The sequence below is a fragment of the Triticum urartu genome, chromosome 1A (genome assembly GCF_056163025.1).
Source record: "Triticum urartu cultivar PI428250 chromosome 1A, HENAU_Tu73, whole genome shotgun sequence".
In the NCBI taxonomy this organism is placed as follows: domain Eukaryota; kingdom Viridiplantae; phylum Streptophyta; class Magnoliopsida; order Poales; family Poaceae; genus Triticum; species Triticum urartu.
The window spans coordinates 9,042,755-9,054,928 of record NC_141873.1 but is presented as its reverse complement, the minus strand read 5'-3'; the positions used below and the strand labels follow the sequence as shown (position 1 = coordinate 9,054,928).

At 45.2% G+C, this 12,174-nt stretch overlaps 1 pseudogene; it reads left to right on the top strand.

Annotated features, from left to right (window-relative positions):
• Positions 1-1,217: 1,217 nt before the first annotated feature.
• On the top strand, positions 1,218-4,285 carry LOC147988260 (uncharacterized; annotated as a pseudogene).
• Positions 4,286-12,174: the final 7,889 nt, after the last annotated feature.

Sequence of the window (12,174 nt, the reverse complement as noted above, 5' to 3'; positions counted from 1 at the left end):
TTGTCAAGATTTGAAGGCCCCCATCCATTCAAATAATCACAAAGGTTAGCAACTTTGTCCTTTCATCTTTCATTGCTAGATTAGCTCGTGCAATGCTTTATATAGTGATTGATTTTTGAGTTTAGTAATTTGGGAGGAATTATATATATGTGCTAGTATTTGATTTATATGCAATTTGAGGTCAAAAATAACACTTAGTTTGCATATGTAGGTGTGGTTTACTTAGTACCTTCTAAATCTCCATCGTAACCACCGTCGATCGCTCGCAACGTCCCGTCACCGGCACCACCTTGTGGTGAGCCACTTGTTCATGAAGTTTTATATAAAAAATTGATGTTTGTGTGATTTGGATATATAGTTACTCGTATAATTATCTTACCCATACGTTGTTTGTTACACATAGTGCCATGATTTTGATATCCGTCCCCGTCGGCCCTCGTCTGGGTTATGATTCGGATGTGGTATATTCTCTTTTAAAACTATCCATTGCATTTCGTGTTTATGACAAATTAAGCCCATGAAGTTGACATAGATATTTGTATGTAGGAGGTAGTTGAACCGGAAATTCCAACCGACCCTATTGTCGAGAGGTTAAATTTAGTTCAAAGAGAAAACGAGGATTTGAAGGAAAAATTGAAAAGAATTGAGGGGAGAAGATGAAATTGGAGTTGCATGTTGCCGATGTCGTCGATGATCACAAGATTAAATGGAGAAAATGCGCTTGAAAACTAGAAATATTAGAAAATATGCCATTCATAATGAGGCTTGGTATTATTATGCTGTTGGATCAATTATTACCTTAGTTGCGATCTTGATCGCATTTGTTGTTGCATTTAAATTGTTTAGCTAGAGAGTTATTTGTTTGTTGCATTTAAGTGTTATATGATCTTTATGTATGAACTTTATTTATTGTATTAATTTGGTGTTTTCGGTGCTGTGTATTGAAGATGAGCCGGCAATGGATGTACGATGACCGATGCTCTCACGAGTTCACTAATGGCGTGCATACTTTTCTGCTTGCGGCTGAGGCAAACAAGCGGACGGATGGTTTTATGCCTTGTCCATGTGCTAGCTGTAAGAATGGTCACAATTACGCTACGTCAAGAACCATTCACGTCCACCTGTTTGAGTCCAGTTTCATGCCCCACTATAATGTTTGGACCAAGCATGGAGAAAGAGGGGTTATGATGGAAGAAAATGAAGAAGAAGAGGACGTCGACAGCTATCCTGCCATGGGTTCCCTGAATACGATGATACAACAATGAGGGAAGAAGATGAGCCAGCAATGCGGGAAGAAGCTGTAGAAGAGGCATCGGATGAGCCCGTTGATGATCTAGGTCGGGCCATTGCCGATGCAAAGAGAAACTGCGCAAGTGATTTGGAGAAGAAGAAGTTGCAGCGCATGTTAGAGGATCACAAAAAATTGTTGTACCCGAATTGCGTAGGTGACAAGAAAAAGTTGGGCACTACATCGGAATTGCTACAATGGAAGGCAGAGAATGGTGTATCTGACAAGGGATTTGGAAAGTTGCTGGTAATGATAAAGAATATGCTTCCAAAGGACAATGAATTGCCCGAGAGTACGTACGAAGCAAAGAAGGTTGTCTGCCCTCTAGGGTTAGAGGTGCAGAAGATACATGCATGCCCTAATGATTGCATTCTCTACCGTGGTGACTACGAGGATTTTAACGCTTGCCCAGTATGCAGTGCATTGCGCTATAAGATCAGCCGCGATGACCCTGGTGATGTCGAGGGCGAGCGCCCCAGGAAGAAGATTCCTGCCAAGGTGATGTGGTATGCTCCTATAATACCACGGTTGAAACGTTTGTTCCAAAACAAAGAGCATGCCAAGGCGATGCGATGGCACAGAGAAGACCGTAAGAAAGACGGAAAGTAGAGAGTACCCGCTGACGGGTCGCAGTGGAGAAAAATTGAAAGAAAGTACGGGAAGGAGTTTGCAGATGACGCAAGGAACGTATGGTTTGGTCTAAGCGCAGATGGCATTAATCCTTTTGGGGAGTAGAGCAGCAACCATAGCACCTAGCCTGTGACTCTATGTTTGTATAACCGTCCTCCTTGGTTGTGCATGAAGCGGAAGTTCATTATGATGCCAGTGCTCATCTAAGGCCCTAAGCAACCCGGCAACGACATTGATGTGTACCTAAGGCCATTAGTTGAAGAACTTTTACAACTGTGGAATGGAATAGGTGTACGTGCATGGGATGAGCACATCGGGGAAGAATTTGACCTAAATGTGTTGCTGTTCGTGACCATCAATGATTGGCCTGCTCTCAGTAACCTTTCAGGACAGACAAACAAGGGATACCATGCATGCACGCACTGTTTGGACGATACCGACAGTATATATTTGGCTAATTGTAAGAAGAATGTGTACGTGGGACATCGTCGATTTCTTCCGAGCAGGCATCCCGTAAGAAAGAAAGGCAAGAATTTCAAAGGTGAGGCGGATCACCGGACGAAGGCTCGCCACCGTACTGGTGCTGATGTTCATGATATGGTCAAGGATTTGAAGGTGGTCTTTGGAAAGGGTCCTAGTGGACAACCTGTTCCGAATGACGCTGACGGACGCGCACCCATGTGAAAGAAGAAATCTATATTTTGGGACCTGCCCTATTGGAAAGACCTAGAGGTCCGCTCCTCAATCGACGTGATGCACGTGACGAAGAATCTTTGTGTTACCCTGCTTGGCTTCTTGGGCGTGTATGGGAAGACAAAAGGTACACCTGAGGCACGGGAGGACTAGCAACGTATGCACGGAAAAGACGGCATACATCAGGGTCATGCAAGCCACGCCCTTACCAAAGAAAAGAAGGAAATCTTCTTTGAATGCCTGCTCAGTATTAAGGTACCGTCTTGCTTCTCGTCGAATATAAAGGGAATAATAAACATGGTAGAGAAAAGGTTCCAGAACCTAAAGTCTCTTGACTGCCACGTGATTATGACGCAACTGCTTCCGGTTGCATTGAGGGGGCTTCTACCGGAAACGTTCGATTAGCCATTGTGAAGTTATGTGCATTCCTCAATGCAATCTCTCAGAAGGTAATCGATCCAGAAATCATACCAAGGTTAGAGAATGATTTGGTGCAATGTCTTGTCAGTTTCGAGTTGGTGTTCGCACCATCCTTCTTCAGCATCATGACGCACGTCCTAATTCACCTATGTGAAGAGATTAACGTTTTGGGTCCTGTATTTCTACACAATATGTTCCCCTTTGAGAGGTTCATGGGAGTCTTAAAGAAATATGTTCATAACCATGCTAGACCAGAAGGAAGCATCTCCAAGGGCCATGAAAATGAGGAGGTCATTGAGTTTTGTATTGACTTTATTCCTGACCTTAAGCCGCTTGGTGTAACTGAATCGCAGCATAAGGGCAGACTGGATGGAAAAGGCACGCTAGGAGGGGAACAAATAATATGTATGGACGGACATTCTCTCACTAAAGCACACTACACAGTTCTACAGAATTTCGCCTTGGTGGCTCCATATATGGATGAAAACAAGAATTTGCTACGCTCCAAACACCCGGAGCGGTCTGATCACTGGATTACACGTGAACAAACCAGGAGTTTCGCCAGCTGGTTGCAGACACGTACCATGCATGACGCCTCTATTGAAGATGACCTATACTTGCTGTCCCAGTTACCATCTTCGAATATAATGACTTTCAAAGGTACGAGATAAATGGTAATACATTTTACACGATCGCCCAAGATAAGAAGAGCACCAACCAAAACAGTGGTGTCCGCTTTGATGCAGAAACCAAGACGGGAAAGGAAACATATTATGATTATATGCAGGACATATGGGAACTTGACTATCGACGTGGTTTTAAGGTCCCTTTGTTTCGGTGCAAATGGGTCAATATGACACGAGGCGGGGTAATGCAAGACCCGCGGTACGGAATGACAACAGTGGATCTCAACAATCTTGCGTATGCAGACGAACCATTCGTCCTAGCCAATGATGTGGCACAGGTTTTCTATATGAAGGACATGTCTACCAAGCCGAGGAAAAAAAAGATAAGGAAGTGAATGCATCGTACGATGAGCCAAAGCGGCACATAGTTCTTTCTGGGAAGAGAAACATCGTGGGAGTGGATGACAAGATAGACATGTCAGGAGATTATGAAAATTTTGATGAAATTGCTCCATTCACAGTGAATATTGACCCGAGCATCCAGTTAAATGATGAAGATTTTCCATGGCTACGGCGCAAAGCGACACACACGAAGAAAAAGTTTCACACCCAAAGATTTGGGATGTGATCGGCTTCACTATCATCACTTTCTTCTGTGTTTGACACCCAGGAGGGAATCTCTGTAATAGTTAGGGTAGCTAGTTATGTGTTTTGGCATTTGAAACGCGAAGAAATTTTATGTGCAAGCAAATTCTTTCATGCATTTACTGATTTTTTTCTGCTAAATGACCCTGAAATTGAAAAGCATTTCAGATGAACTCAGAAAAGGTTGAAAGTTGGCATGGTATCATAATTTCAGCCACATAGCATATGCAAAAAAGTAGAGAGGGTTACCGCAAAAACTGGATGCACTTCGTATACAAAATGGACAATCTCTTTCGAAGTATCAGTGTTTCAGACAAAAACTCATCCGTTACAAAGGCATTTCATTTTTTAAATAACCTAAGCATTACCAAATTGAATATAATGATAAAACACACTAATATTAAACATAAGAAAAAAGAATCACTGAAAAATCTATTTTCAAAGTTAAGTTATTCACAAACTAGTGATTCATACAAATTTCAAATAATTCAAAATTTAAACTATTCAAATTTGTAAACTACCGGTACTAACAGAAAGTTTGTAATTTTTTGTACCTAAAGCAAAAATATTCACAAAGAAACTCTAAATGCAGCAAAAAAAACTCAAAAATAAATAAAACAAAAATAAATAAAGCAAAAAATAAGAAAAAAATCCCACCTATTACGCCACAGCGGCCTGCATACGAATAGAAACTCAACCTGTTGTTGGGCCAGGATCCAGGCCCGCAAAGGCAAAATAGGCCCACAGGACAGCACAAAACATTTAGACCTAGTAGGCCTGCTTTGGAGAGGAGCTCGAGGGAGCTACCGCACTGGGGCTTATAAATCAGTGTGGACGCCCCTCGGCTAGCGAGGTGGGACTAAACATTTCGCACCGCACCTGCGGCAGCGCACCCCCTTTAGTACCGGGTGGTGGCTCAAACCGGTACTAAAGGGGGGTCTTTAGTACCGGTTAGAGCTACCACCCGGTACTAAAGGGGTGGCGTTCCCGCCGCTTGGCCTGGCCAAAACAGACCTTTAGTACCGGTTGGTGGCTTCAACCGATACTAAAGGTTATTCTATATAAGAAAACACTTCAAAAAAAATTGTCAGTTTCTCATCTCTCCCTCTGCTTCTTTCTCCTCTGCCCCGTCTCCGCCGCCCCTCGTCGCCGACCCCGTCGCCGTTGCCGTCCCCGTCCCCGTCGCCGTCCCCGTCCCCGTCCCCGTCGCCGCCGCCCCTCGTCGCCAACCCCGTCGCCGTCCGTCGCCGTTGCCGTCCTCGTCCCCGTCGCCGCGCCGCGCCCCGTCGCCGCGCCGCGCCCCGTCCTCCCGTCGTCCCCGCCCGGCCCGTCACCGCCCCGTCCCCGTCGTCGCCGCCCCGTCGCCGTCGCCGTCTCCGTCCCTGTCCCCGTCGCCGCCCCCCGTCGTCGCGCCTCGCCGGTGAGCTCCTGCCCCGACCGCCATGTACCACACACACACACACACACACACACAATCTTTCTGTTTTGTAGTTATAGAATTATTAGAAATGTTATTTATATAGAAATGTTTTTTAGTTATAGAAATATTAGAAATTTGTTATATAGAAATGTTAGTTATATAGAAATGTTAGTTATATAGAAATATTAGAAATGTTAGTTATATTAGAAATGTTAGTTATATAGAAATGTTAGTTATATAGAAATATTAGAAATGTTAGTTTTAGTTATAGAAATATTAGAAATGTTAGTTTTAGTTATAAAATTTAGAATTTGCATATATGAAATCACAATCCATCATTTAAAAAATGTTACCTTACTTTTGTGGCATATAGTATTTGTTGTCGACGATGCCCGGCCCGCATCCTCGCCGTCGACCCGTTTGCGACGACGTCCTGCTTCAAAGGACCCATGTCCGGGACTGGGCTCCGCCGGGCTGGCACTGGGAGGTGCTACCTTCAGGGGCGCGACGCTTGGTGAGGAACTCGGCCCCGGGTCCCGTCGTCGACCCTCATCTCCTTTGGTGGCGTTCGCGTGGGCCACTTTCGGTGCGGAGGGAGCCGGCCCCGCTGGAGGTGGTACGTCGTCGTGTCAGGGAGGAGGACGAGCATGTCCATCCCTACATGGCTGCTATGGACGTCAGGTTCTCCAATACCTGGCAGGTTCTTTGGGGAGATCACCCGAGCTATGATCCAGTGATGGTTCCTTCACTTTGGTTGTCCACCACCTAGATTACTCTCTAGTATTCGATCTTTATTAGCTAGCTAGCTAGCTAGTGATGTATTCGATATATAATATTCGAGATGATTTATTCGAGATTATATATATTATTCGAGACGATGTATTCGAGATTATGTCTATTATTCGAGACGACGTATTCGAGATTATATTCGATGATGCTTATTATGTACTATGATTGATTCAGTTTTTCCTTATTAATTGATTGCATCCATGCATTATAATTTGAATATATTTCTTTTGGATTAGTTAAACAAAACCTATGGCGGACAATACCGGCAGAGAGGGTGAAGAGGCCCTGTTCAATATCATACGCAATCCTCGCGGGCCAGATGATGATCAGAATGAAGAAGATTATGACGGCTCCGAATATCTATACAACACCGGGGAGGGTGATATGATATTCGATCGCGACGACCGAATTGATGAAGTCATGAACTATGAACATGACGAAGAAAATGTTGATCCTGAAACAACAAAGACCGGCGAGGTATATATATTTATATAAGCAGGCATCTGGTGATCATCACATGTTTTAAATGACTTGAAGATATATTAACGAATCGATCTTTCTTCTTTCAGCCATCCCGATCGAGCAAATCTTCAGGCAACAGGAAACGAGGCCCGAAAAAAATTTGAAGGAGGGCGTAAAGTACAATATCGAGGTCATCAAACCTAATGGCGAACCATTAGCGCCTAAGAAGATTGCGGACAAGTTTATTCATCAGTGCGGAGTTCTTGTGAAGGACCAACTCCCGATCTCCCTTCAAGAACGGAGAGAGCCAGCAAAGTCACGTCAAGGAGTTACTTTTGTCGACGACAGACAAAAACTTCTGCTTTGGGAAACGCTCATGGAACATTTCACCCTACCAGATCATTTCACAGATGCAAATGTGGAGAAAGTCAAGGACGCTTCTCTTAGGAAGATGACGGTTGCATTCAACAACCGCAAGAATCGTGAATGGGCCAAGTACGTCAAGGGAGGAAGTAAGACTCCAGTATTCGAGGGAACACTAGAGAAGCAAAGTGCTCATTGGGACGATTTCGTGAAATTCAAGAATTCGGAATTATCTAAGGAACGGTCGAGAATAAACAAGGCCAATGCTGCAAAAAAGGATAAGTTCCATAAGCTGGGGCCAGGTGGCTATGCGGTGGGAATGCCTAAGTGGGATAAGTCTGAGAAAGAGATGGAGGATGCAGGTGTGACTCCAGAAACATTGAGCTGGCCCCCTAGGTGCAGGACTTGGTTCTATGCGCATGGGGGGAGTTGGACCCGAAGACAGGCAAAGTTTCAAAGAAGGCATGTCTGGACGGAGCCGAAGATAAGGTACTTGTTGCAATAGAAGAGGCTCGATCAGGGGTGTTCTATCCCAACAGAGAGAATGACGAGCTTATGCGTGCCCTGGGAAATCCTGAACACCCGGGAAGAACATGAGGCATGGGCGCTATTCCGTGGTATGAGGGGTTTTCGGACGGGAATGCCGACTACAGAACCTGTGCGAGAAAGAAGATTGCGGAGGAGAAGAAGAGGAAAATGGAGGAGGAGCAGAGGAAGCTAGACTATGAACGCCTTCAAGGCCTAGAATCAGCGCACGCGGACTTGGCAGTCAAATTCCAGCGGCAGCAGGAGCAGATCGACTCACTTAGCCAGCAAAGGGGGTCTCAGCAGCTGTAGCAGCTAGCGGATGATCCAGCATTGGATAGCACCGTCCCATCCATGCCGAGAAGCAGCGTGGGTTCCGCCCCGGGCGACGCATTGCTGGATAGCTACCCAGTGGATGACATCATGGAGAACACTAACTGCGAGCTACACTTCAAAATGAAGAACATATCCATGAAGGTGGCGGACGCCCTTGCTTTTACAAATCCCCCCGAGGCAACCTTCCATTGCAACCCGATTCCAGCGGGCTATACTCGTGTCTTGGTTGATGAGGTGGTGGACCAATATTCGGGGCTAGAGCTTGACATTCCTAGAGGTGATGATGAGCACACACTGGGAGAGGCCAACCATCGTATCATCCTATGGAGAAAGGATTGCATCATCTTTCGAAGGCCACCGACACCGCGTCATCCGACTCCTCGTCGAAGTCCGCCGAGTCAGAAGACTCCCGCTCCTCCAAGTCCACCAACGCGTCAGGCCACTCCTCCTCCAAGTCTGACACAGCTTCACGCCACTCCTCCTCCTCCAAGTCTGGCAAAGTGTCAGGCCACTCCTCCTCCAAGTCCGGCAAGCCACTCCTCCTCCAAGTCCGGCACAGCTTCAGGCCGCTCCTCCTCCAAGTCCGGCACAGCTTCAGGCCGCTCCTCCTCCAAGTCCGGCACAGCTTCAGGCCACTCCTCCTCCTCCAACTCAGTCACGTCAGCCGTCTTCGCCGCGTCAGCAATCACGGAAGAGAGCCGCCTCAGCTATGGTGCGTAGCGGTACAAGTCGAGGTAGTACTGGAGGTACAGGCGGAGGCAAGTGATTTCAATGTGGTCCAAACCTCGCGCCTCTTCCGCAGAGGCCTTACGACAAGTCCGAGGAGGAAAACGTAGCCATATCGAAGGCCGAGGTGGAAGCCCATTTTGCACCGAAACCGCCACCGCCGCCAAGGGAGAAAGTGCCTGAGGAAAAGATTGACCACTTCATTCGTATGGCTAGAGCACCAGCTCCCAAGCCTGTTGACACAGACTATGAGCGCCACATCAAGAAGTTAAATCGAGCACGTCTACAGAAAGAGGCGAGCTCGAGCTCGAGCAAATCAGCTGGCAAAAGGAGCGGTAAACCGTTCCCCAGCTGGGAGAACAGGCGGCGCAATCAATCCCCCCGCTTGTTGTGCCAACAACACATGAGAGTAGACACCCCCAATATTATTGTGGGCAAACCGTTAATGTTCCTGGGCTGGGCGATGTGGTAATAACCGAGGAGTATATTGAGCAAGCTAAAACGCTCATGATCACTGTTGGACAACTCCTCGATATCGAGCCCATGTCTCCGACTAGAGAGGAGGAAATAAAACGGAAATATATCCGAGGCCAACCTTTGGTCGAGCCAGACGAGTTCAAGAAGCTCCCAACGAGAATGTATGAATTGCATCAATGGTACATGGACATTACCAAGATTTCAAATCGATGGTCCCTCATGGTGAATGTCAAGAAGGATCATTACTACCATGAGAAAGTTGTGTCCGTTGAGTATTCAGAACTATTTCAGCTATACAATCAAGACACACTCGACAAATCTATCGTCAGTTGCTATGGTCTGTAAGTGATTTCTTTCTGTAATTTAAGTCTCAAGCTAGCTATAGTGATCATTTTGATCAATCATTACCTGTAATTATCCTCACTATATTCTTTTCTGTGGTATTAATTATGTAGGATGAAGATTTATGAAATGAAAAAAGGTGGACGCTATGGCATTGGTTCGTTGACCCAAATACCATTAATGAATACAAATGGAAATTAGATCCATATCACGAAAAAAGTGTAGAGGAAAGCATGCTAGAGTTTTTCAAGCGCCTCAAATACAATGAAGATATACTACTTCCTTACAACTTCGAGTGAGTCACACTGTCTTGTACTACAAATTCTGTTTTTGCCTACTAGCTAGCTACATGTTTTTGCTTACATATGCCCTCTTAATTAAGACATGCAAACGTGTGTGCATGCAGATTTCACTGGATCTTGTTAATCATTAAAGTTGATGAAAGGAACAGTTGAAGTACTAGATTCACTACTTAAGAAACCAACTGACTACACCATCATGAAGGGGATAGTCAACAGGTAATTTCAATCATTATTAACTATATATCGACCTATTTAATTACTTCGTCATTTCCTGATAACAACTATTTAATAAATCATTTATTCATTTTCTTTGTCGGCGGGCAGGGCTTGGGCAAAGTTCATCAGGGCCACTCCAGGCTCATGGAAACAAAATCTGAAAAGGTATCGACCCCAGGTAAGTAATTAAGTAGTACGAGCTAGCTGCCATCTATTTAATTATCATGTTTGATTAATTATTATCGGATCAAATTCTATTCTCGTAAAGGCCCTGAAGCAGGCGCCGGGGAATAATCTGTGTGCATACTACGTTTGCGAGGACATTCGCATGATGGCGTTCGAAAAGAGCAGATCCCAAAGACAGGAGTGGGTACGTTTGTCAGAACACTATTCACAATTTTTACACCATTATCGATATCTAGTCACACAACTAATACACATGCATATTGATCTCCTTCTTAACAGTTCAAAGAGGTGCAGGAGAAGCTCCTACCAGAGGACCGCATAGAAGCAATTCAAGAGGAAATAGCGGGATTTTTTGCTCGACCAGGTCATAGATCCCAAAGGAGGATACTATTACCCGCTAACGCCCCCATGAACCACTTCCAATTGTTATCGTGCTCTGAAGGCACCAATTAGGAGAAATTGTATATAGCTAGCTAATTGTGTGTGTGTGTGTGTGTATATATAATTATCGGTTCTACTAGAAATTCTATTTATATATATATGCATAACGTGTACAATATGTAGTATCGTAAAATACCAGCAAACGAAAAAGAATTAAATGAAAAACACAAAATTAAATGAAAAAGAAATCATAAACCCAAACCCCCCTCCCCCCAACCTTTTAATACCGGTTGGTGTCACCAACCGGTACTAAAGGGCTCCCTGCCCCCGAAGCTGGCTCGTGCCACGTGGTTGCCCTTTAGCACCGGTTCGTGCTGAACCGGTACTAAAGGGGGGGGCCTTTAGTGCCCACACTTCAGTGCCGGTTACCGAACCGGCACTAAAGGACCTTACGAACCGGTGCTATTGCCCGGTTCTGCACTAGTCATACCAAAATAGTAACGCCTATACTAAATAATGTGACTAATGTGTTGAACTTGCGGCATTTCAAATTCGTCAAACTCTGCATGATTACCTCATGTCGCTCAGTATACCACTGGTAGAAAAAGGGCCTATAGTCCCGGTTCGTACGGGCCTTTAGTCCCGGTTCAGGAACCGGGACTAAAGTGTCGGTACTAATACCTCCCCCCTTTAGTCCCGGTTCGATCCAGAACCGGGACTAAAGGCCCTCCACGTGGGCAGTGCGCAGAGCCCAGCCAGGAGACCCTTTGGTCCCGGTTGGTGGCACCAACCGGGACCAATAGGCATCCACGCGTCAGCACTTCTGTGGCTGGGGTTTTTGTTTTTTTTTGAAAGGGGGGGGGGGTTTGGGGGTTTTGGGGGGTTAATTTAGGTGTTTCATATATTGTGTTAGCTAGTTATAATTAATAGAGAGAAGTGTCCTCTGTTATGTCCGTGCTTGGTCGACGCTACGTACTATACATACGTATATAGAGAGGACTAGACACGCTAGCTAGCTAGTAATTAAGCAAACGAAGGAAACAGAAAGATCGTCATGAACATATATGCATATATACAGAGAGAAGTGATATCGACCACCTCTCCTTCTCCGAGAGATTGGTCGAACAACAAGTTCTCGTATATACAATAATTATACAATAATTATATACAATAATTATCTCTTACAAATATAATCATACGGACTCAGGGTCCACATAGAATTCTCCGTCTTCAGGGATCACGTGGTCAAGAAAGAATGCCGCCAATTCCTCTTGAATTCCTCGCATGCGAGCTGTTGCTAGGAGTTCATCGCGCTTCCGAAACATCTAATTTAAAGAAGGGGGTCAA